Below are 22,477 nucleotides of genomic sequence, written 5' to 3' on the forward strand. Positions count from 1 at the left end.
TCCAAGTCCCATACCTGGCTTCCTGCAGCACCTAGCCTTTCTTTTAACGGCCAAAATGCTTCCCTCCCCCATCATTCACCCCAGTTCCACTTCCACTACATTACTCCCAGCCCCTCCTGTAGGGTTAGACTATCTCTTTGGTCCTGCCTCTGTGCAGGCTGCTTTCATTCCATAGAAAGCTCTTCTTGACCATGTCTTAAGACACTGGTCCTTTTCTTTACCTACTAACCACCTGTGACCACTGTATCGAAACAGGATGCTACTCTTTGAATTCGTTTCAGCATTCCCAGTACCTAACTCTGTGTTTATTAATGAATACTTGTTGAATTTAACAAAACCTCATACTCAAAAGAGAGACAAGTCCAAAGGTCTCAGAGGCTGTCTTTTCCACAAAAATGAACATTCTTTCGAGATTAGGCATCAAGCTTTAAATTCTGTACTTAGAAACAAACAAGTCGACAAAGATAAGTAAGTGATTATTTCCTGTCTGGTTTTGGGGTTTTTTTAATACAGGCTCAGCGCAGCCCAGAGACAGGATGACATTGGGTGAACCAGGACACGGATTTGGAGATCCGCAGCGGGATCGCTGATGGGGCACCTCGTGGCCAGGGGCCAGGCTGGAGTTGGGAGCGAGAACAAACTTGGCGCGGAGGGAGGGAGGAAGGGAGGGAGGCGCCCAGCCGCCGTAGCTCGGGTTTGGCTTCTAGTCTCGCAGCGCCCACATGGGCCGGGGCTCGGGGCGGGCTCGGGGAGGGCTCGGGGAGGGCAGGTCCGGAGCCCGGGGCGGAGGAGGGGGGAACGAAGGAAATGAGACAACCTTTTCCTCCCACGGACTCGGACTCCTCCAGAGTTTGCGGAACTCGGCGCGGCCACCCGTGAGCTCCCGGACCGGGACTCCACGTTCCAGCACAGTCCCGATCCCGGTGGGCTGCTTCGATTACTACCCGAGAACCGCGACCCCAGAGCTGCACTCGTGGTGTTTCCCCGGCGATCCGCTCCACTCCTCTCGGGATCAGGACTCGGCCCCGTGCACCGGAGCGCATCCCCGGCAGTGCGCGCCCGCGGTCCTGCGAAGGTAAGCTTGCCCTGGTGCGTCGGGGCGCGGGACGCCTGGGGACACCCCGCGCGCCTCCGAGCCGCCGCCGCCGCTTTGTTGGCGAGTTCAGTCCAGGTGTAGACGGGTCCCGCGGAGCTCGCGCCCCCAGCGCGTTCTCTTTTTGTCCCTGGTTCCTCCCGGGCTCCGGGGACGTCCGTCTCAGACTCTTACCGCCCACCCGGGCGGGGCGGGATCCAGCCGCCCTGGCGCCCCGCTACTGCGGCTTCGGAGCGCGGAGCTCGCGCGCTTTCCGAGTGGGACGCCACTCGACTGCCCTGCCTTGGGGACTGACCGCGACACGGGCCGCTTCCTGGCCCAGGGCTGGTTCACCCGGATCTGCCTGGTGCAAACTGAGTTTCTTTCGTAGCCATTGAGCTCGCCGGGTTCATACAGCAACCTCTTCACCTAGCCTCTCCCCATGACCCGAAATCCGGGTGGCTTGCCCAGTGAAAGTCTGTTGGCGCCCCCTAAAGCCTCAGTGGGATGCTCTGCCAGCCCTGCAACGCTCATTTGGGTTCCCAATAACTGGACTGTGTGGCTGTGGTGTTGGGACTCGATATGCGGCGTGGAGAGAATGAGGAAAGTTCTGAAGGAGAGGAGGACCAAGCTCATTGGGTCGCTTTCAAGTAAGCGCTTGAGCTCCATCAATCCGGTGACAGGGATTCCTGTCCCTGTTTTACAAATGGGCAAAAGGAAATGGTGAGAGATGCAGCAGCCACACACTTAGGGAAGGGCCTCAGGTGGAGGACGCGGATCCCAAGGTCTGTTACTGCGCACCTCAAGTCCAGCGCAAAAACGCTGTTCTGAGGAACACCCCCCCCGCCCGCCTCCTGCCGCTCATACTTCAGGAGGCCAGGCCTTTTCCTTTTATAGTCAATACATGATTCTGTTCAAATCCAAACTGTTTGTTTTGTGCCCACTGTCACTGCAGCTCAGTGCAGAAACCATAGTGAACTTAGAGTTTCTACCTTTTTATTTTTGGTGTGTGTGTGTGTGTGTGTGTGTGTGTGTGTGTTGAAGTCAGAGGACAGCTTCGTGTTGGTCCTTGCCTTCTACCTTGCTTGAGGCAGACCCTCTGTTGTTGACTGTCAAGTCAGCCAGGCTACCAGGCCCAAGTTTCTGGGCTATTCTCCAATCTCTGCCCGCCCCCTCCCAAGACAGGCTGAGAATACAGAAATCAACTACAGTGTGGGTTTTATGTGAGCTCTTGGGGTTCAATCAAGCATTTTATTCACTGGCATCTCCCTAGCTCAGTTTCCTCCTTTTAATGTCACACTTTCAGCCCCTACATGTCACTACAACTGTAATTCTGCCACAGAAGGCTAGCTTGAGGTCAAATCTGCTGTGAGGAGGCCAGACCGGGCTATGAGTAGGGAGTGATGCCTCTTTGTGGCTGTGTGCTCTCCTCTGAAAAGTAGGGATGATCCCGACGTGGTGCATACCTGTAACCCTAGCATTCCAGAGGTGAAGGCAGGTGAACCAGGAGTTCAAGGTCATCTTCAGCTACATAGTGAATAGGAAGCCAGTTTGGATTTCATTCTCAACAAGCCAAAAACCAAAACTGAAATCAACAAAACTAAGGATGGTGAGAGTTAGAGAAATAGTTCTAAACTAGGGATTTGGTTTTTCTAAGAGGTATTTGGTCATGTCTGCAGGTCTGTTTAGCCACCAGCATGTAAGTGGGGAAAGGTGGTGTTCATTTGGTAGAGATAGAGGCCAGAGATAGTGCTAAATATCTGATGGTTTGTAAGACAGTTCCGGTTCCACAATGGAATATTAAATAATCCCAAGATGTTACTAGTGCTTAGATTGAGGCTATGGCTTGATTTATCAGTTCACAGAGAACCATAATTCACAACTCTTCATATGTGTATGTGTGTTGGGGTGTGTTCTGTTATGTATGTGCATGTGTAGGTGGGGGGGATGTATGCAGGTGTGTGGTCATGCATGTATAGGCCAGAGATCTATGGCAAGTGTCTTCTTCAGTTGCTCTCTACCTTAGTTTCATTTTTAATTTCTTTATTTATTTTAGAGAGGGGCAGATAAAGATAGAGAGAATGGGTGTTTCAGGGCCTCCAACCAACGCAATCAAACCTCAGACACACACATCCCTTTGTGCATCTGGCGTACATGGATACTGGGGAATTGAATTTAGACTTTGCAGGCAAATGCTTTCACCACTAAGCCATCTCTCCAGCCCCCTCCACCTTAGTTTTTTTTTGTTTGTTTGTTTGTTTTTGTTTTTTTGAGGTAGGGTCTCACTCTAGCTTAGGCTGACCTGGAATTCACTCTGTAGTCTCAGGGTGGCCTTGAACTCACAACAATCATCCTACCTCTGCCTCCTGAGTGCTGGGATTAAAGGCGTGCATCACCATGCCCAGCTCCACCTTAGTTTTTAAGACAGGATCTCTTATTGAACCTAAAGCTCACCAACCGAGGCATTCTCCTGTCTCTGCCTTTCCAATACCCTTATGTAGTTGCTGAAAATCAGAGCTCAGGTCATTTTTCTCAGTTCTTGTAACAGCTCTCTTGCTTTCTACTGCCCCACCCAGACCACTTTTTTTATTTTTCAATATCCCTTTTCTTGAATTTACTGTGCCATGGAAGAATCTCTATGTCACCTTGCCACTGATATCCACACACAGAACCTCACACAGGGTGTTCTTACAATCCTGCTTCAGTTTGTAGGCTTTGGTGCCACTATCGAGTTCAAGTCCACTTGTAAACTCCATGAACTTGAGCATTTAAAGTCTTATTGGTAAAACCTGCGCCATGTCATGTTGTGATTTAAGCTTAGCCTTCTATGAGTTCTGGCTCTCCTTATCCTTATGTCTCTTTTATTGTGCATGTATACATGTGTGTGTGGTGTGCATGTGTGTGTGGTGTGCATGTGTGTATGTTCATTCGTGTGTGGATGCTAGAGATCAACACTGGATGTTCTCCTTAGTCACTCTTTATATTGTGCGTTGGTGCATGGGGAGGGGGCATGTACATGTCACTGTATGTGTGGGGAGGTCAGAGACAATCTGTGATGTGGGTCAACACCTTCTACCTGGTTTTCAGATAGGGTCATGACTGCATTCACCAGGCTGGCTGGCCAGCAAGCTTCTGGGAGATTCTTGTGTTTGCCTCCCACTGTGCCTTAGGTACACCAGGATTATATACACTTGCTGCAGTGTCTGGATTTTCAAATGGTATCTAGAGACCTGAACTCAGGTATTCACACAGTAAGTACTTTATTGACTGAGCCATCTCCCAATCCTCTACCTTACTTTTAAAATTGTTTTATTTGTTTATTTTTATTTATTTGAAAATAACAGACAGGTAGAGAGAGAAAAAGGCAGATAGACACAGAGAGAATGGGCGTGCCAGGGCCTTAGACCACTGCAAATGAACTCCAGATGCATGCACCACCTTATGCATCTAGCTTATGTGGGTTCTGGGGAATTGAGCATTGAACCAGGGTCCTTAGGCTTCAAAGGCAAGCACTTAACCACTAATCCATCTCTCCAGCCCCTCTACCTTATTTTTAGAAACAGGGTCTCACAGTGAACTACAGCTCACCTATTTGGCTAGACCAACTAGTCAGAAAGACCCTGAGATCCTCTTGTTTCTGCTTCCCCAACACTGGGAATATAAGCTCATGGCACAAAGCCTGACTTCTATGTGAGCAATCCAAACTCAAGTCCACAGGCTTGTATAGCAAGCATTTTACCCATTGAGCAATCTCCCAGCCTTTACTATTTTAGTACTGAGCTTGCTCTACTTTTCAGACAAAGAAACGAAGGCATGCAGAAGCTAAGAAGTTTGCTCAAATTTACCGAGCTCATTACTGTCTAGGCCAGCATTCATACTGATATCTGGATTTCAGAACACACACTCTTTACACTTTGCAGGTAAAGGATTTAGTCCAGGGCCAGGCAGAAAGTAAATGTTTAGTGAATGTGAGCTGAGGTTTACTGAATGCATTACTGAGAGCCTAAGTCTGTTGAGTTGTTTACTTGTACCATACTTCTGATATAAGACTACACCATTCTTGAACATTTCCCACTTGTCATTCTTTACTGCTTGCTTTGCTGGTAGCCACAGAGGGACAGGCCACTGGAGTGACTCTCAGTCACACTGGCTTTAATGCTAAATGGTGCTTAAATGTGTCTAGTTAGGGCCTGAAGAGCATTCACTCTTTGGGGATGGAGTAGTGGGGTGTAGTTAACAACCCCATAAAGTGCAGGATGTGACAGAGTATGCCTTCTCTCCAAGTATTACAAGGGAAATTTATTTATTTCTTTTACATGTGCATGTGTGTGTGTGTAGTCTTCATGTGGGTGGACATGTGTGCATGCATATGTAGAACAGAAGTCAACACCAAGTATCTTCCCTTATCACACTCCACCTCTTGTTTTTCTTTAAAGGTAGAATCTCACTTTAATCCAGGCTGACCTGGAACTCATTCTGTAGCTGCAAGCTGGCCTCAAACTCATAGCAATTCTTTTGCCTCAGCTTCCAGAGTGCTGGAACTACAGGCATGTGCCACCATGCCTGGCCTTGAATGTCTTTAAAATTATATGTTTTATTTACTTATAATTTTTGTGTGTACATGTCTGTCTGTCTGTATAGGCACGCCAGTTTCTCTTGCCACTACAAATGGCTTGTGCCACTTTTTCTTTTTAAATCCACTACCCTTTTAAAAAATATATTTTTATTTTTATTTATTTATTTGAGAGAGAAAGAGGCAGAGAGAGGAAGAGAAAGAGAGTATATAAGCACACCAAGGCATCTAGCCACTGCAAATGAACTCCAGATGCATGTGCCACTTTGTGCATCTGGCTTACATAGGTCCTGGTAAATCAAACCTGGATCCTTTGGCTTTTAGGGCAAACATCCTGACTACTAAGCCATCTCTCCAGCCCTTGTGCCACTTCTTGCAGAAGTCTGTATGAGGGTGATTGGGGAAGTGAACTGAGCTCAGCAAGTATTGCAAGCAAGCACCTTTAACCACTGAACCATCTCTCCAGCCCTTGGATATCTTTAAAAAAAAACTTTTAAATTGAAAACTTCTATAATTATAGACAATAAACCATAATTCCCTCCTCTCCCCCACTTTCCCCTTCACAAATCCATTGTCCATCATATCCTCTCCCTCTCTCTTTTAAATTATTGTCTTTTATTTTAATGTCATCATCTTCTCCTCCTCCTGTGAGGGTCTTGTGAAGGTGGTGCTAGACACTATTAGGTCATGGACATCAAGGCCAATTTCTGTCTGAACAATTGCATTGTAAGCTGTCCTACCCTTCCTTTGGCTCTTTTTGTATTTTTTATTTTTTTCCTTTACTAACTTGAGAGTGACAGAGAGAGAAAGAGGCAGAGGGAGAGAGAGAGAGACAGAGAATGGGCATGCCAGGGCTTCTGGCCACTGCAAACAAACTCCAGACGCATGCGCCCCCTTGTGCATCTGGCTAACGTGGGTCCTGAGGAATTGAGCCTTGAACTGGGGTCCTTAGGCTTCATAGGCAAGCACTTAATCGCTAAGCCATCTCTCTAGCCCTCCTTTGGCTCTTATGTTCTTTCCGCCACCTCTTCCACAATGGACCCTGAGCCTTGGAAGGTGTGATAGAGATGTTTCAGTGCTGAACACTCCTCTGTCACTTCTTCTCAGCACTATGGTGCCTTTTGAGTCATCCCAGAAGTCACTGACATCTTAAAAGAGAAGCTTCTTCAACGAAAAGTGAGAGTAGCATTAATATATAGGTATGGATGTTAAGACAAGTGCTTACAGGGCAGTGTGAAGAGCATAATATATGCATTTAGCCAGACAAGAGCAGGCATTCCACTCCTAGGGTTCATGACTTCCCTCACCATAGGCTTTTGCTGTGTCCACTGTTTTTTTTTTTTTAATTTTTTTTTATTAAACCAATGATGACTTCTCTCTTTTATAGGGCTGCATGCAGTGCAGCTTTTCCCAGCTTTCCATCAGCTGGTGCATAGGGAGGAGGTGTTCAGCTCAGCTCCAGCTTGATTTCTCAGTGATCTTGCAGCCCAAGCCTGTATTCAGCAATAGGATCTTACCATCTATTTCTGGCAGGAAATCAAGAGCCTTGGCAATGTCCTATAATTGGGGGCATCAGTAACCTTTCTGACAACAACTCACTGGAAGGTAACCCATCCCTGGCACTGAAAATTTTCTGCTTGAATGTCTTTTCAATTGACAATTGTAAAAACTTATTTATTTGCAATGAGAGAAAGAGGAGAGAGAGAGAGAGGGAGGAGAGGGGAGGGGAGAGGAAGGGAAGAGAGAGAAGGAGAGGAGAGGAGAGGAGAGGGGAGGGGAGGGGAGGGGAGAGGGGAGGGGAGGGGAGAGGGGAGGGGAGAAGAGAGGAGAAGAGAGGAGAAGAGAGAAGAGAGGAGAAGAGAGGAGAAGAGAGGAGAAGAGAGGAGAAGAGAGGAGAAGAGAGGAGAAGAGAGGAGAAGAGAGGAGAAGAGAGGAGAAGAGAGGAGAAGAGAGGAGAAGAGAGGAGAAGAGAAGAGAAGAGAAGAGAAGAGAAGAGAAGAGAAGAGAAGAGAAGAGAAGAGAAGAGAAGAGAAGGGGCCTGCCAGGGAATTGTGCCACTGCGAACAAATTCTAGATGCATGTACCACTTTGTGCATCTGACTTTATTTGGAAACTGGGGAATTGAGCCTGGTTTATCAGGCTTTTCAAACAAATGCCTTAACCACTGAGCAATCTCCCCAGCTCCTGGGTGTCCTTTTAATTGAAAAATTAAAATATTACTTGCAACCAGAGAGAGAGAGAAAGAGAATGGGCCTGCAAGGGCCTCGTGCCACTGCAAACAAACTGCAGACACATGTACTACTTTGTGCATCTGGATTTATGTGAGAACTGTGGAATTGAACCTGGGACACTAGGCTTTGCAAGAAAGTGCTTTTAACCACTGAGTAATCTCTCCAGCCCCTGGGTGTCTTCTTAACTGACAATTTTCATGCATGTATATAATGTATTTTGATCATAATCCCCTCCGATTACCTGTTTTTGCAGCCCCTCCTCATTTCTCTTCCACCGAACCCTTCTTGTTTTTCAAGTAGTCCCTCTTATACTTTGTCTTTTTTCCAATCACTAAGAGGTCATAATTGCAATGACTACTTTGTTCCTGGAAGTCAGCATTCCAAAGCATTCTTCCCCATTCTCTGACTCTTACATTCTTTCCATTCTCTCTTCCACAGTGTTCCCTAAGTCTTGGAGGACATGATAAGGATGTCTCATTTAGTGCTGAGCACTCCACAGTTACTGATTCTCACACTTTGATGAGTTCTCAGTCTCCCCAGTAGTCACTGCCAACTGCATAAAGAAACTTCTCTGACCAAAGTAGGAGCAGCACTAACTAGGGTTATGAGCTCTAGGAGTGTAATACCTGTTTTTGTCTGATTAAATGCATGTACTATGCTCACTAAGCTGTCCTATAATTAATGTTCATACCCATATATTAATACTACTCTCACTTTTGGGTAAATGTAAATATTTAGCTATATTTAAATTAAATCTTTAAAGGGCAATATGATAGGCACAACATATCCATTTAGCCATTTAACAGTAGTAACTTCCCTCCTGACCTACCAAGCCATAGGCTTTTGTTTTGTTTTGCTTTCAGGTTATTTATTTATTTTTTTTATTTTTTGAGGTAAGATCTTGCTGTAACCCGGGCTGACCTGGAATTCACTATGTAGTCTCAGGGTGGCCTTGAACTCACAGTGATCCTTTCTAGCTCTGCCTCCTGAGTGCCAGGATTAAAGGTTTGCACCACCATGCCCAGCTTGACCTTCTAAGCCATAGGCTTTTGACTAGGTTTTCAGTACCAGCCATGGTTCCCATCCATGGAGTGGGCCTCAAGTCCATTTAGAGAGTAATTGATCCCTAGTCATGCCACTCTTGTACCAGAGGGCCCATCATGCCCGGCTGGTTAATTGTGTAGCTTGCAGAATCCACAGCTGGGTAAAGCTGTTGATGACTTTTCTCTTCCAGTGGCCACATAACACTTTCTAGTACTCTGATAGTAGCCAGCAGGGAGGAGGCTTCCAGCATGATTTCTTACAGCCCTGCAATTGAAGCATATGGTGTCTTCAGCAGGGTCCTCCACCTTACTTTTTGTGATGGAGTCTGTGATTGAATGTGGAGCTTACCTGATTCTGCTGACTCAGCTAGCCAGTGAGCCCCAGGGATGCCCTGAGGGTATCAGGGGAATACCAGCACACCTGGCTTTTACTTAGGCAGTGGGGATCTGAATTCAGCTTCTCATGCCTGCCTTTGCAGAAAGCATTTTACCTAACTTGGTCATCTCCTCATCCCGGAAATATTTATGTATTAAGGGTAAAATTTGTTAAGGTAATTTAATTGTCATACAGGGTACTGGAGAACCAGGTTTGCTGACCTGTGTGTGTTATGTGTGACAGTGGGTTCTAGATTACAGTTTCACAGCTTAAAATCCTAGCTCATTCACAGTGGCCCTTAACACTAGAACACTGCTGGAAACTTGAAGTGTTAGTGTGGACTAAGAATGCAGGGACAATGTGTAGCTCAGTGCCAGAGATACAGAGATGAAGGAGATGGCCAATGTTGTCTAGGATATGTGAACTGGTTCTCAGAGTATGTTCAGTAAAATGAGAGAACTGGACATTCAATGGAAGGAGTCTATTGTGCATGAAGAGTGAGAAAGGTATTTCTGGGTTTGTGGGCAGCTGGGAGATCAAAGGGAAACACGTGTACAAGGGCCTGACAGATATTTAAAGGATATAGTGGAGTCTAGGAGCCTGGAGGTGTGCCTGGGGTGGTGACTGACTTTCCAGCACTGCAGCTATCAGTCTCCTACTGCCAGAGACAATGGAGTGGGCATTTACAGCCCAGGTGTGCAGAGCTCTTTGAATGGTGGCCCTGCCTCCTATCTCTGCTGGTTTTGTTTCTTCCTGGGGCAGTGGGACTAGAGTCTGGGGTGGGTGGGGGGAGAGAGGGACACTGTCTCCAGTAAGCAAAGAAACTACAGTCAAAACAAAACTGAGCTCAGTTGGCTATGCGTGGCTGTTTTGTTTTCTTTCAAAGCCCTGGCTGATAAACTGTGTGGATGGCCCTAGAGTCTAGGCTTTAGAACAATTGCCTTTAGAGCATCCAAAAACCTGTATGAATTGCTCAGGTTCTCCAGGCTTAGAGAGGGAGACAAGAGCAAAGGGAGGGAGGGGCTAGACAGACAAAACCACACAATATAAGAGATTGGGCAATATAAGAGACTGAATTTTGATATTTAGGTCTGTTTTATATAAAAACCCAGCCTGTGATCCAGCAAGTCAGTAGTTATCAGGGCTGACACACTTCCTGGTTCCAATTCCTGGTCCTGGGGGTCCCCAAGCCTTTTATGAGCACTTAGAGCAGAAAGCTCCTGCAGATGATGGGCATGCATGCTTACTGGTTGGATAATTCATGGAGATGCTTCTACAGTCCATGCCGGCATTTGGCTGTACAGTCCTTAGTGAGTGACTGCTGCGGACAGAGGCCCTTTGTGTGTGTGAGTGTGGGTGTGCGCGCATGTGTGTACTCATGCATGTGGGAGCCAGCAACAACCTGGGGTGCCATCCACTTTTTGTGAGACAGAGGCTATTACTGGCAGGAGCTTGCCAAGTTGCTCAGAAAGCTTCATGGATTTCACATCTGCCTCCTCAGTGCTGGGATTGCAACCATGCACTGCGGGTTTTTTTTTTTTTTTTTTTTCCTCACATAGGCCCTGAGGATCAAACTCTCATGCGTGTAAGACAAACATTTTACCTGGTGAGCTACATTTCCTGCCTCAGAGGCACTTTTGGGGAGATGAGTGACTGAAAACCCTAGCACAGTAGCCACACTCTCTACCTTCAAGATGTTGCAGCCTCACTGTGGGGGAGGGCCAGGAAGACCGCCGCACAACACAGTGGATAAGTGTCACTGGCCATGTGAGGACAAGTTGCAAATATGGACAGAGAAAGACACAGTTCAGATAGGGCTCAGGGGGTAGACATAGGATCTTATTTCCTTCCCCAGAGAAAGGAGTCCCATGTTAGGGGGCCTCCTAATGGGTAGCTATTACAATAACCCCTGGCATAGGTGCCAGGCCCTGTACTGAAGCTTTATTTCAGTGTGTTTGTCCCATTGATCCTCACAGCTACTCTCTGAGTTGGGGAGTTAAGGGGGAAATGGCCACATCCCCAGCTAAAAGGCAGACGCAGTAGCAGGTACTGGCCACCAACTCTGAGCCCTCCCTCCATGCCCCAGACAGTTTCAAGACAAAGTCTGATCATCAAAGAGTTTTTAAAGATCTGTTTTCATAAAGGAAGGTAGTGTGTGCTGCTTGGTAGGGTGGGAGCAGCCACTTCTCCCCTTTTCTCTCTTCTCCTCTCCTCTGCTGGGCTTCTGAGTCTGTGGTGACCAGAGCAGTTAGAAGCTCTCTGCTTGCTAGGGGTTCAGCTCCGCTCTTCCTTCTCTTGCCCCTCCTTGTTCCTTGAGGCAGTCTGCACTTTGTCCTCAGCACTGAGAGGAGGAGGAAGTACACCTCAGCAGAGTGGCCATAGTAAACCAGTGAGGAAAGGAGGCTTTTTTTCCAGAACACCTGCTCTGAGTGCCCTGCCTGCTCTGGTCTGTCACTCTGAGGGACACTGAAGGTCAGTTCCCTCAGGGAACGGACTTCAGGATATCTTATTGCTGCAAGGGCCCACTAAGGTTGTTTTCCCTAACCTACACAAATACTGACTTTTGTCCTATTACTCATCTTGTCAAGACAGGACAGGCCCACAGCAGCCTGCAGGAAGAGGAAGGTGAGGTCTCTTTGGGAAGATTTGTGTTATTTAGGTCCCCTGTCCTGCATGCTCTTTGGCTCAGCATCCTTTGACAACTTCCTTGTTGCCCTGAAATACTACCATGAACTCATGGGAGAGCAGCTTGACCATTGGAAGGGACTTGGCATTGCCACTTGCTGGTCTTAATAACATGGTCCCTCCACCTCTCATTGAGTAAGTTCTGCCTGGCAGAAATAGTTGGCTTGAGCAATCTCCAACATTCTTCAAGAACCTCACGACAGTTCAGAAATCAACCACTTAAGACAGACATTTAGTCTAGAAAAGACATGTATGAAAGTGCAGGATACTTTGGGCTTACAGAGATGGCTTGGTGACCTCAGCATAACTGCTCAGCTCAACCTGTCACTGTTTACTGACACCATTACAAAACAGGTGTCACTTTAGGCTTTAAGGACAAAAGTGGACAAGATGTCCTTTTTGTCTCAGGAACTCAGCAGTTCAGTGCAAAAACAGATGGGTTCAGGAGCAAGAGCGCTTCTTACTGTTCATCTTTCTCACTAAAGTAGCTTCTTTGAAAGTAGGGAATATGCCTTGTTAATTCCTAAATCCCCACGGTGTACCATGAACTTGAACTTTATAGCAGATACCCATTCAATGAATGTCTTCTTAGACTGTTTTCTGCGGCCATAGCTGAATACCATGGACTGGGTTTTTTGTTTGTTTGTTTGTTTGTTTTTTGAGATAAGGTTTTATTCCAGGCCAAGCTGACCTGGAACTCACTCTATAGTCCCAGGCTGGCTTCAGACCTCTGCCTCCTGATTGCTGGGATTAGAGGCACATACCATCACACCTGGCACAGACTGGGAATTTTATAAAGAAAAGAGATATAGGACTTCAGAGATGGCTTAGCAGTTAAGGCACTTGCCTGTTGAGGACTAAGGACCCAGGTTCAATTCCCCAGTACCCACATAAGCACAAGGTGATGAATGGATCTAGAGTTTGTTTGCAGTGGCTGGAGGTCCTGGCATGCCCATTCTCTCTCTCTGCCTCTTTCCCTCCCTCTCTCTCTCTCTCTCTCTCTCTCTCTCTCTCTCTCTCTCTCTCTGTCTCTCTCTCTCTGTCTCTGATAAACACATAAATAAAACATTTTTTAAAAAAGAAAAGAGGTTTACTTACTTTATAGTTCTATAAGTCCAGCTTGGGATCTAGTGAGAACCTTCCTACTAGATCATGATACTGGGGAGGGCATCATATGGCCAGGCACAATAAGCAAGCTATTGTTCTTATAAAGTCATGTGAGCTGGGGACTTTATTATGATATTATCTTATCCTAATTACCTCTCAAATGCCCCACCTGCAAATACCATTAACATGTGACATTGAGGATTAGGTGTCCAACCCATGAGTTCTAGGAGACACACCCAATCTATTACACTTGCATTGTCCTAAAATGTAGTGCTAGAGGCAGTGACAGAACACATTGAGTACTTGGGAGGGACACCGCCTCAACCAGGCTTGGAAAGCAGAGGATCCAAGAAGACATGCCTTAGAAAGGCTGAGACTGTAACCTGAAGAAGAGAAAGACAGAAGGAGAAAGAGAGAAGAGAGAGAGAAAGCAAGCACAAAATAACCCCATCAGTAATGATTTCACTGAAGACTCTGAGTTTCACTTGGAAGGCACTGAGGAATTGGCATGGTTTCTGAGAGGAGAGACCAGGACCAGCTTCACTGAATGATAGACTTGTCTGGCAATGGAAAAGACACTGAAGAAGAAAATGATGTCAGAAAACCAGTCAGGATGCCTTTGCAGTGTGTGTGTGTGTGTGTGTGTGTGTGTGTGTTGTGGGGCACAGTGTAAAAAGCCTGGGGCCAGACATATCTCAGTTTACTTTCCTGTTCTACAACACCTCTGTGTTACTTTGGCTAGATAGTGAATGAGACTGTGTTCCTAAAAGCAGGCATTCTTTTTAATTTTTTTTATTATTGACAACTTCCATAATTATAAACAATAAACTATGATAATCTCCCCCACTTTCCCATTCACAACTCCACTCTCCATATCCCCTCCCTCTGTCTATCAGTCTCTCTTATTTTTATGTCATCATATTTCCTCCTATTATAATGGTCTTGTGTAGGTAGTCCCAGGCACTGTGAGGTCATGAATATCCAGGTCATTTTGTGTCTGGAAGAGTGCATTGTAAGGAGTCCTATCCTTCTGTTGGTTCTTACATTCTTTTATCCACCTCTTCTGCAATGGACCCTGACATCATCCCAGAGGTCACCACCATGTGAAAAGAGAAGCTTCTCTAATGAAAAGTGAGAGTAGCACTAATATATGGGTTTGAACATTAAGAGACGTACTTACCAGGCAGCTTGGTGAGCATAGTATATATGCATTTAGCCAGACACCAGCAGGCATTATACCCCTAAGGCTCATGACTTTCCCCATCATAGGTTTTTCAGTATCAGGCATGCATTTCTTCCTGTGGAGCATGCCTCCAGTCCAATTAGAGAGAGGTTGCTTTCCCCCATAACAGACATGCTACTATTGCACCTGCTGGCTCCTTAGCCTCAGAACAAGTTCATGCTCATTTGGCCTACCTGGCCAAACTTAAGGCTTGCAATATCCACTGTTGTTCATCTCCAATGATGACTTCAGTCCCTCCCATGGAGCTACATGCAGCATAGCTTTTACCTGCTTTCTGTCAGCTGGTCTACAGGGAGGAGGGTTTCAGCTCAGCTCCAGCCAGATTCTCAGTGACCTTGCAGCCCAAGCATGCGGAATCTTCAGCAATAGGGTCTTACCATCTATTACTGGTGCCTCAGCAATGGCCTGTAATGTTTTGGGGGTGTCAGGTACCTCCCTGGCCAACAACTCACTGGGAGTTATCCTATTCTGGGCACTGAAAACTTTCTAGTAACAATCTATGGCTTCTGAATGTGTCATTGTCCAAAAAAGTAGGTTTCCATATGATTTATTCATACCCTCTTAGATTTTTATTAACCTTCCCCCTACCTTTCCTTTATTCAATCTCTTCCCCTGATCTCATTTAGGCCTTTCTACTCCCAAGTAATCTGTTCTTCTATTTACATGTATACAATGCCATCCCCTTAAGTCCTCCTCTCTCCTCCCTCCCTTATAGCCCCATTATAGCTTACTGGCCTCTGCTACTAACCTTTTCTCTAACTCACATACAAGTCTGAACATTTGTAGCCAGGATCCTCTTATGAGAGAGAACATACAGCATTTTGTTTTCTGGGCCTGGGATACCTCACTTACTATAATCCTTTCTAGATCCATCCATTTTTCCTGAAAATTTAATAATTTCATTTTTCTTTACCACTGAATAAACTCCATTTTATAATTGTACACATCTTCATTATCCACTCTTTAGTTGAGGGACATCTAGGCTGGGTTCCATTTCCTAGCTATTGTGAATAGAGCAGCAATAAACATGGATGTGCAAGTATCTCTAAGGTAGTAAGCTATATGCCTAAGAGTGGTATAGCTGGGTCATATGGTAAATTATTTTTAGCCGTCTCAGGAACCTCCACACTGATTTCCACAATGTAGTCTGCTACATTCCCCCCAACAGTGTAGAAGTGTTCCTCTTTGAAAACAGGGACTCTTAATTCCTGACTCATGGATGCTATGGTTGGTGGCCAGGGTTACTATGATGAAATCCATGACATGCTTACTATGATGTTTCATCCCTAATTGATATGTGATACTAGTGGCCAGTATTACTTTCAATGTGGTTTCTTATTATCATCCAGGTGAGAAATAATGAGGTTCTAACTAGCACACTGGTAATGGGGTGGAGAATTGGGCACAGACTCAAGAAATACTTTGGCAATAAGATCAACTCATTCTGGTGACTGACTGGATGGGGGAGTAAGGGAAGGGCAAGAGCAGAGGATGACTAGGGCATCTTGGCCTGGGCAGCCAGGGGAAGGATAGAGGGACCATTCATGGGGAAAGGTGATGGAGGGGGTGGAGTGGGGGAAGGGAGGGTTCAGTGTAGCAGGAGGGAGTGGTGAGTTGTTTCAGACTTGCCAAATTGGAAGCCTCAAGGACAGCTGCAGAGAGGTGTCTGAGGGCAGATAGTTTCATGAGTTTGGCATTCAGGAGAGAGGTCTTAATGAAGATTCATGAGCCAGCTTTAAAAGAGGCAATGGAGTCAGGCTGAGCAACATTTGAACAGGGAGAGTGTGGGAAGAGGACCATAGTGAATAGTGCTTTTCTTTTATTTTCTTTGAGACAGGAGCTCATGTAGCCCAAGCTGGCTTCAAACTCACTATGTAGCCAAGGATGACCTTGAACTCCTGGTCTTCCTGCATTTGCCTCTGGTGTGAGCACTGGGATCATAGACGTGGCCACTATGCCAGGTTTATGCAGTACTGGACATCAAACCTAGGACTTTCATGCTAGGCAAGCACTCTACCAACTGGGTACATCCCCAACCCTGGACAATGCTTAAATGTGCACTGTACATTACAAAACTTTATGAGTGTTAATCCTCTTAATAATCAACACCAGGGAGAACTCTATAATGTACCTATTTTATAGCTAAGCAAACAGAGACAGAGGTGATAAAAACCTGCCCACCCAGCTGTCAATGGCAGAGCCAGGACTTCCAATGGCAGCCTGCTCTGAGAATGGGGTTACTAGTGTGTGACATGGAGTTCTTGGTAAGAAAAGAAAATTCAATGAAGGCAATGTTGGGGTGAGATGTGCAGAGAGGCAGATGGGAATGGGAGACTGGGATGTGGGAGAGAAGTGTTCCCAGGAAGGAGGGATCCATAGCCTCAGAACGAGTTCAGGTCCACATGCACTGGAATGTCCATGGATTTGGAAGCTATTGATGACTTGGTGAGGGGAATTTATAAGGTCAGTGAGTTGATGCGCAAAAGGAAGACAAAGGAATGCAGTTACTAAGCACAGACACATATTTCTAACTTCTGTGGAAGCTAGAAAAGAGAGAAGATGAGGGTTGCAAGCACCTAGTAGCGGCACCAGTCTAGAGAGGAGACCACAGTATGTACTCAGGGAGGGTGAAACACACGGAGGCTCTGCAGAGCAATCGTCAGTGTGTGCGCACTGGAAAAAGCATCTGTGCTCCTTCACTTTCTTCTCCACAAAGGTATTTAATATTTCTTCCTGTGTTCTGGTTGGCAGGCACATGCATAGTGGCACATCATTAAGGAAGCCATGCACAAGTGTTTCCACCATTCAGTCTTTTAAAAAAAAAATTATTTATTTATTTGAGAGTGACAGACATAGAAAGAGGCAGATAGAGAGAAGGAGAGAGAATGGGCACTCCAGGGCCTTCAGCTACTGCAAACAAGTTCCAGATGTGTGCGCCCCCTTGTGCATCTGGCTAACGTGGTTTCAGCCTTGAACTGGGGTCCTTAGGCTTCACAGACAAGCGCTTAACCACTAAGCCATCTCTCCAGCTCCCATTCAGTCTTTTATAGGTGGACTGGAGAAACTTTCTCAATGCCAATGATGAGTCACCATTTGTTGAATCCAGACATGATCAAGTTCATGCACAACATACCATCCACTGGGTTTACCTTCAGAAAAGTCTGAGCCAAACACCTTGTCCTGTGTGGGGAGGTAGCATCTGCTGAGTAGTTGCCAGGGAGGTGAGAGTGACAGTGGCATGACACCTTGAGGATGAGGGGGGGCCCTAGAGCACAGTGGAAGTTGTGGGAACACACCAGATAGCTGGTCCAAGCTGGAGGAAAGGTGGTGTGGATGAAGGCGAATGTATGGAAGAAAGTAGGGCTACTTTTTCCTTGTATGAAATAGAAGAATATTGTGAGGAGGCTTGCAGGGTATCAGCCACCTCTCTGAATGACCCTGGATGATTTGACTGCTGCTATTTAAGTTCTACATAATGAAGAACATTATCATTTCCTTATAAATGCTTTCTTACCAGGTATAGGGAATGCAGTTTCAACAGGCTATCTGTAATAATTTGCTTATCCTGGGACAAAGACAATCTTCTGATCTTTAGTGCCTAGGACTCTTTTACTCAACCATAAGCAGAGAACATGGAGGGTTAAAGCCTGACTTCAACAAAAAATTCATCTTTGCCTTTGACTTCTGGCACTGACATCCCTGAGGCTCAGGGCTAGAGTTAGGATTTTGCTTCCAATCTCATAAATATGCCATGGTTGAAATGGCATCTTGGCCTTTTGGAAACATCTCCGTGAAACACACACACCTCACAGAGGGTCTTTGTGGATGGGACTCTCACAGAGAGGTGCTGTCCTGAGTCTGAAAGGTGACCCCGGAAACACCTCAGGATTGTGTATGTGTGTGTGTGTGTGTGTGTGTGTGTGTGTGTGTGTGTGTTTCCCCACATAAAGCAACAATTCTGTTGAATTATTTGCTTGACTGAGCCCTCACACATCAGGAAGTATGAACACAGCATCTTTCAAACTCACGTTTCAAGTGTTGAGGTTGCCTTGGTCCTAGAGGGACATCCTAAGAACTGAAAATGGATCTTCCTGTTCCCATCCTCTGCAGCCCAGTTATTGGGATGTGGGCAGGTGCTTATAACTCCTGAGTGACAGGAATACTGGCATGCATAGCCATGCCTGGTTTTGCAGTGCTGGGGGTCACCCAGGCATGTAAGTATAGGTGTAATATACAAAGGACCCCTAGCAGCAGCAGGAAGATTTGCAGATTGTTTATTCCACCATCCTGATTCAGGAGGGTATGGCTAGGCAAATGTGGTGGTTGGCTTTAGGTGTCCCCCATAAATGTACTTGTTCTGATTTCTGGCTCCTTAGCTGGTGGCAACTTGGGAATCAGAGCCTCCTGGACAGTGTATTTTTGGGGGCGGGTTTATGGGTGTTATAGCCAGCTTCCTCTTGCCAGTGTTTGACACACTCTCCTGTTGCTGTTGTCCACTTGATGTTGGCGAGAAGGAGATGTCCACCCTTTGCTCATGTCATCATTTCCCCCTGCCATTATGGAACTTCCCCTAGAGTCTGTAAGCCAAAATAAAGCCTTTTATTCCCACAAGCTGTTCTGCTCTTGGTCAGGTGTTTTCTGCCAGCAATGAGAACCTGACTGCAACAGCAGGAATGTTGGCTCCATGAAGATGCATATTCCTTTATGTGGCTTTAGTCCAATTCTATGGTCTGAGTTTTCTGTCATGAGAAAAACCTGGATATATGTTCCACGGATTTCAAGAGTGAGTGCAGAGGACTGGTAACATGCTTCCGATCCACAGCCAAGCTATCCCTGAGACACCTATTCAACTTTCTATACTGAAGTATGTCAAGAGAATCTGGGAGGCAATATCTAGAGTGCTCAAAAAGGAACAGCACTGACATCTTATCATCTTGATATCCTGTGCATTGGGTTCATTAGGAAAAGCAATTCTTAGTCATTCAACCTGTTGTAGTTTGAATGTGAAATGTACCACATTCATGCATTTGAACGTTTGAACATTGGTCTCCAGCTGGTGGTACTGACTGGGAGAGTTGTGGAACCTCCAGGAAGTGGAACTCTGCTGAAGGGAGTGGGTCACTGGAAGGTGAGCCTTCAGGTCCTATAGCCCAGCTTTGCCTCCTGCTTATGCTCTGCTTTCTGGCTGCAGTGTGGCCAGCTCCTGCTGCCATGCTCTTACTGCCATGGCGGAATGGATGCCCTAGAAGCTGGCAGCCAGAATAAGCCATTTTCTCTGCTTACGCTGCTTCTGCCCAGGAATTTGGTCACAGCAACTAGTAAAGTAACTACTACACACAGCTATTCTCAAAACCTTTATATTAGGCAAAGAACTTAACCTTTGTTTCAGACTTTATTTTCAGCTTAATTAGCTGCAGAGAATGAGCTGTATATAAGCAAACACTGAAGAAATATTGTAGTTTCTTGGGGAGATTAGACTTAGAAGATCTACATTTGATCAGATCCATAAACAAAAATAATTCTAAAAAGCATCCATTATAGGTAGTTTTATGTTTTCTATAAGTTGACACAATTCATTTTAACTTCATTATTAGAAGTGGGGACAATTTTTTTTTAATTAGTTTTCTATTCAGCAAATACAGGCAGTTTGGTACCATTATTAGGCTCATCCATGACCTACCCCCTCCCCATTTGCCCCTCCTTGTTGAGGTATATGGGTCATGCATTGTGGAGTTAGTCCACAGTTATTGGTACAATAAATGTCTTTGCATATCCTGACCCAACATGTGGCTCTGACATTCTTTCCGCCCCCACTTCCGCAAAATTTCCCTGAGCCATGTTGGGTTCATTTTTGGTCTGCTTCAGTGATGAGGTGTTGGGGGCCTCTGAGGCTCTGGCTCTCTGATTTGGTAGGAATTGATTTGTCTCTGTTTTGGTCTCCTTTCCCCTTGTGCTGGTATCTGGTTTATCAGGAAAACATCACCCTTGCTTTTTCGCTAATTTTCCTTAGTTTCAGCTGGGGCCATTTTGAGGTATAATGGGGTGGCTCTCTCCTTAGGATCTGCATCTATCTGAAAAAGAGAAGCAGATTCTCCAATAGAGAGTAAGTTAGTTCCAGGACAAATGAAATAATCCTTACTTTTTTTTTTATAGAGAGTTTAATAGGTATAGACCCTCTTGTAGCCCATGATTTATGATAGCTTGATATTGGAGAGAGGGTTTATGTTTGGATATGATTCTGACTTGTTTCCCAGCTCCAGCTATGTGTCTCATACCACTGAGGGGATCAGTTAGCCAAATCAAGAGCAGTTGGTTCCCCACCATGCTGGGTTCCACTATTGCACTTGTGTGGGCATCACAACTGGTTATTTGTTGCTAAGTAGGTTAGACCATGAGTTGCTTGGAGAGATATTGGTTATTTCCCCCAGTCACCCATGTAGCACCTTCTGGCACTAGACATGCTGACTGTCTGGGGACTGACTCTCTCCTGTCTTCCAGCCATGCCGTTCCATTTTACATGTCAGCTGCATATGGTGTCTTCAGCAATAGGGTCTTACCACTAACCTTTGGTGGGTCATCAAGTACTCTGACAGAAATCTGCCATTCTTTTAGGAAACCTTGTAGGTTTCTCTGATCAAAAGCTCATTGTGGATGATAGCTCCATGCTGGTAGTGGGGGTTTCAGGTCAGTGCCCACTAAGAAAATGAGGAAGAATCTAACAATACAAGAGTTAATACAAGAGTTAGGGAGGGGAGAGAGAGAGAGAGGGAGAGGGAGAGGGAGGGAGGGAAGATGTAGAAGGTTTAGGTTAGATTGATCCTCCCCTCTCCAGTGTCTTGTGGTTTAGGTGTTTCCTATAAGGGCCTGGTGAGGGTTCAACCATTTGGTCTGCCTTTTAGGAAGTAGAATTTTATGGTACCATTGCTGTTTAGGTCTAAATTAATGTTTCCCACCCCTTCTATGCCCTCCCCTCCCTCCCCATCCATCCTAGTGTCTAGTCCATGAGATGCTTGCTGGGTATGTAAGGTATCTTGGGTAGATTCAGGTTAGGTGCTGTAGATGAGTGAGACCATGTGGTGATTTTTTTTTTTTTTTTTTTTTCTGTGATTGGGTAAGTTCACTGAGGATGATCTGTTCCAGGTTCACCCATTTTTCCTCAAATTTCTTTGTGTCATTTTTTCTTACTACTGTGTAGAATTCTGTTGTGTAGATATACCACATCTTAGTTATCCATTCTTCTAGTGATGGACATCTGGATTGATTCCAGCTCTTAGCTATTACGAATTGAGCCGCTACAAACATGGTTGAGCAAATCTCTCTGGCCTGTGGTTTGAAGGTTTTAGGGTAGATGCCCAGTAAGGGAATAACTGGGTCTGTTGGTACCTCTATAGTAAGCTTTCTCAGGAGTCTCCATATTGCTTTCCAAAGTGGTTGTACCATCCTACATTCCCACCAACAGTGGATGAGTGTTCCTACTTCTCCATATCCTCGCCAGCATTTATTTTCATTTGATTTTTTGATGTTTGCTATCCTTATTGGGGTAAGGTGGAATCTCATAGTTGTTTTAATTTGCATTTCTCTGATGATTAAGGATGATGAACATTTTCTTAGGTGTGTGTTTGCCATCTGTATTTATTCCTCTGTGAACTGCCTGTTCAGCTCTTTGCCCCATTTTGTGAGTGGGGTGTTTGACTTCTTACTGTTTAGATTTTTGAGTTCTTTGTAGATTCTAGAGATTAGGCCTCTATCAGGTGGATGACCTGCAAATATTTTCTCCCATTCTGTGGGTAATCTATTGGCTTTGCTTATTGTATGCTTGTCTGTGAAGAAACTCTTTAGCTTCATGTGATCCCATTGGTTGAGTGACTGTTTAAGATCGTGAGCTACTGGGGTTTTGTTCAGGAAGTCTTTCCATTCCTATATCATGGAAAGTACTTACTAAATTTTCTTCCAGTAGTATTCAAGTTTCTGGTCTTATATTGAGGTCTTTGATCCATTTGGATTTGAGTGTAGTGCATTGTGAAATGTGTGGATCAAGTTTCAGTTTCCTGCATGTGGTTATCCAGTTTGTCCAGCACCATTTGTTGAAGATGCTGTCTTTTTCTTCAGCCTGTATTGTTTGGGCCTTTGTCGAATATCAAGTAGCT

The 22,477-nt window shown here is 45.5% G+C and overlaps 1 protein-coding gene across 3 annotated transcripts in view; it reads left to right on the forward strand.

Moving 5' to 3' along the window:
• The first annotated feature begins 764 nt into the window (after positions 1-764).
• The window catches only part of Eva1a (eva-1 homolog A, regulator of programmed cell death), a 75,093-nt gene continuing 53,380 nt past the window's right edge, over positions 765-22,477 (forward strand). For all 3 annotated transcript variants that reach the window (XM_045152578.1, XM_045152576.1, XM_045152577.1), the window contains exon 1: positions 765-1,075. The gene's annotated coding sequence lies outside the window, so the exon portion shown is untranslated. The remainder of the gene's footprint in view (positions 1,076-22,477) is intronic.

Source organism: Jaculus jaculus, chromosome 6, assembly GCF_020740685.1.
Source record: "Jaculus jaculus isolate mJacJac1 chromosome 6, mJacJac1.mat.Y.cur, whole genome shotgun sequence".
Lineage (NCBI taxonomy): Eukaryota > Metazoa > Chordata > Mammalia > Rodentia > Dipodidae > Jaculus > Jaculus jaculus.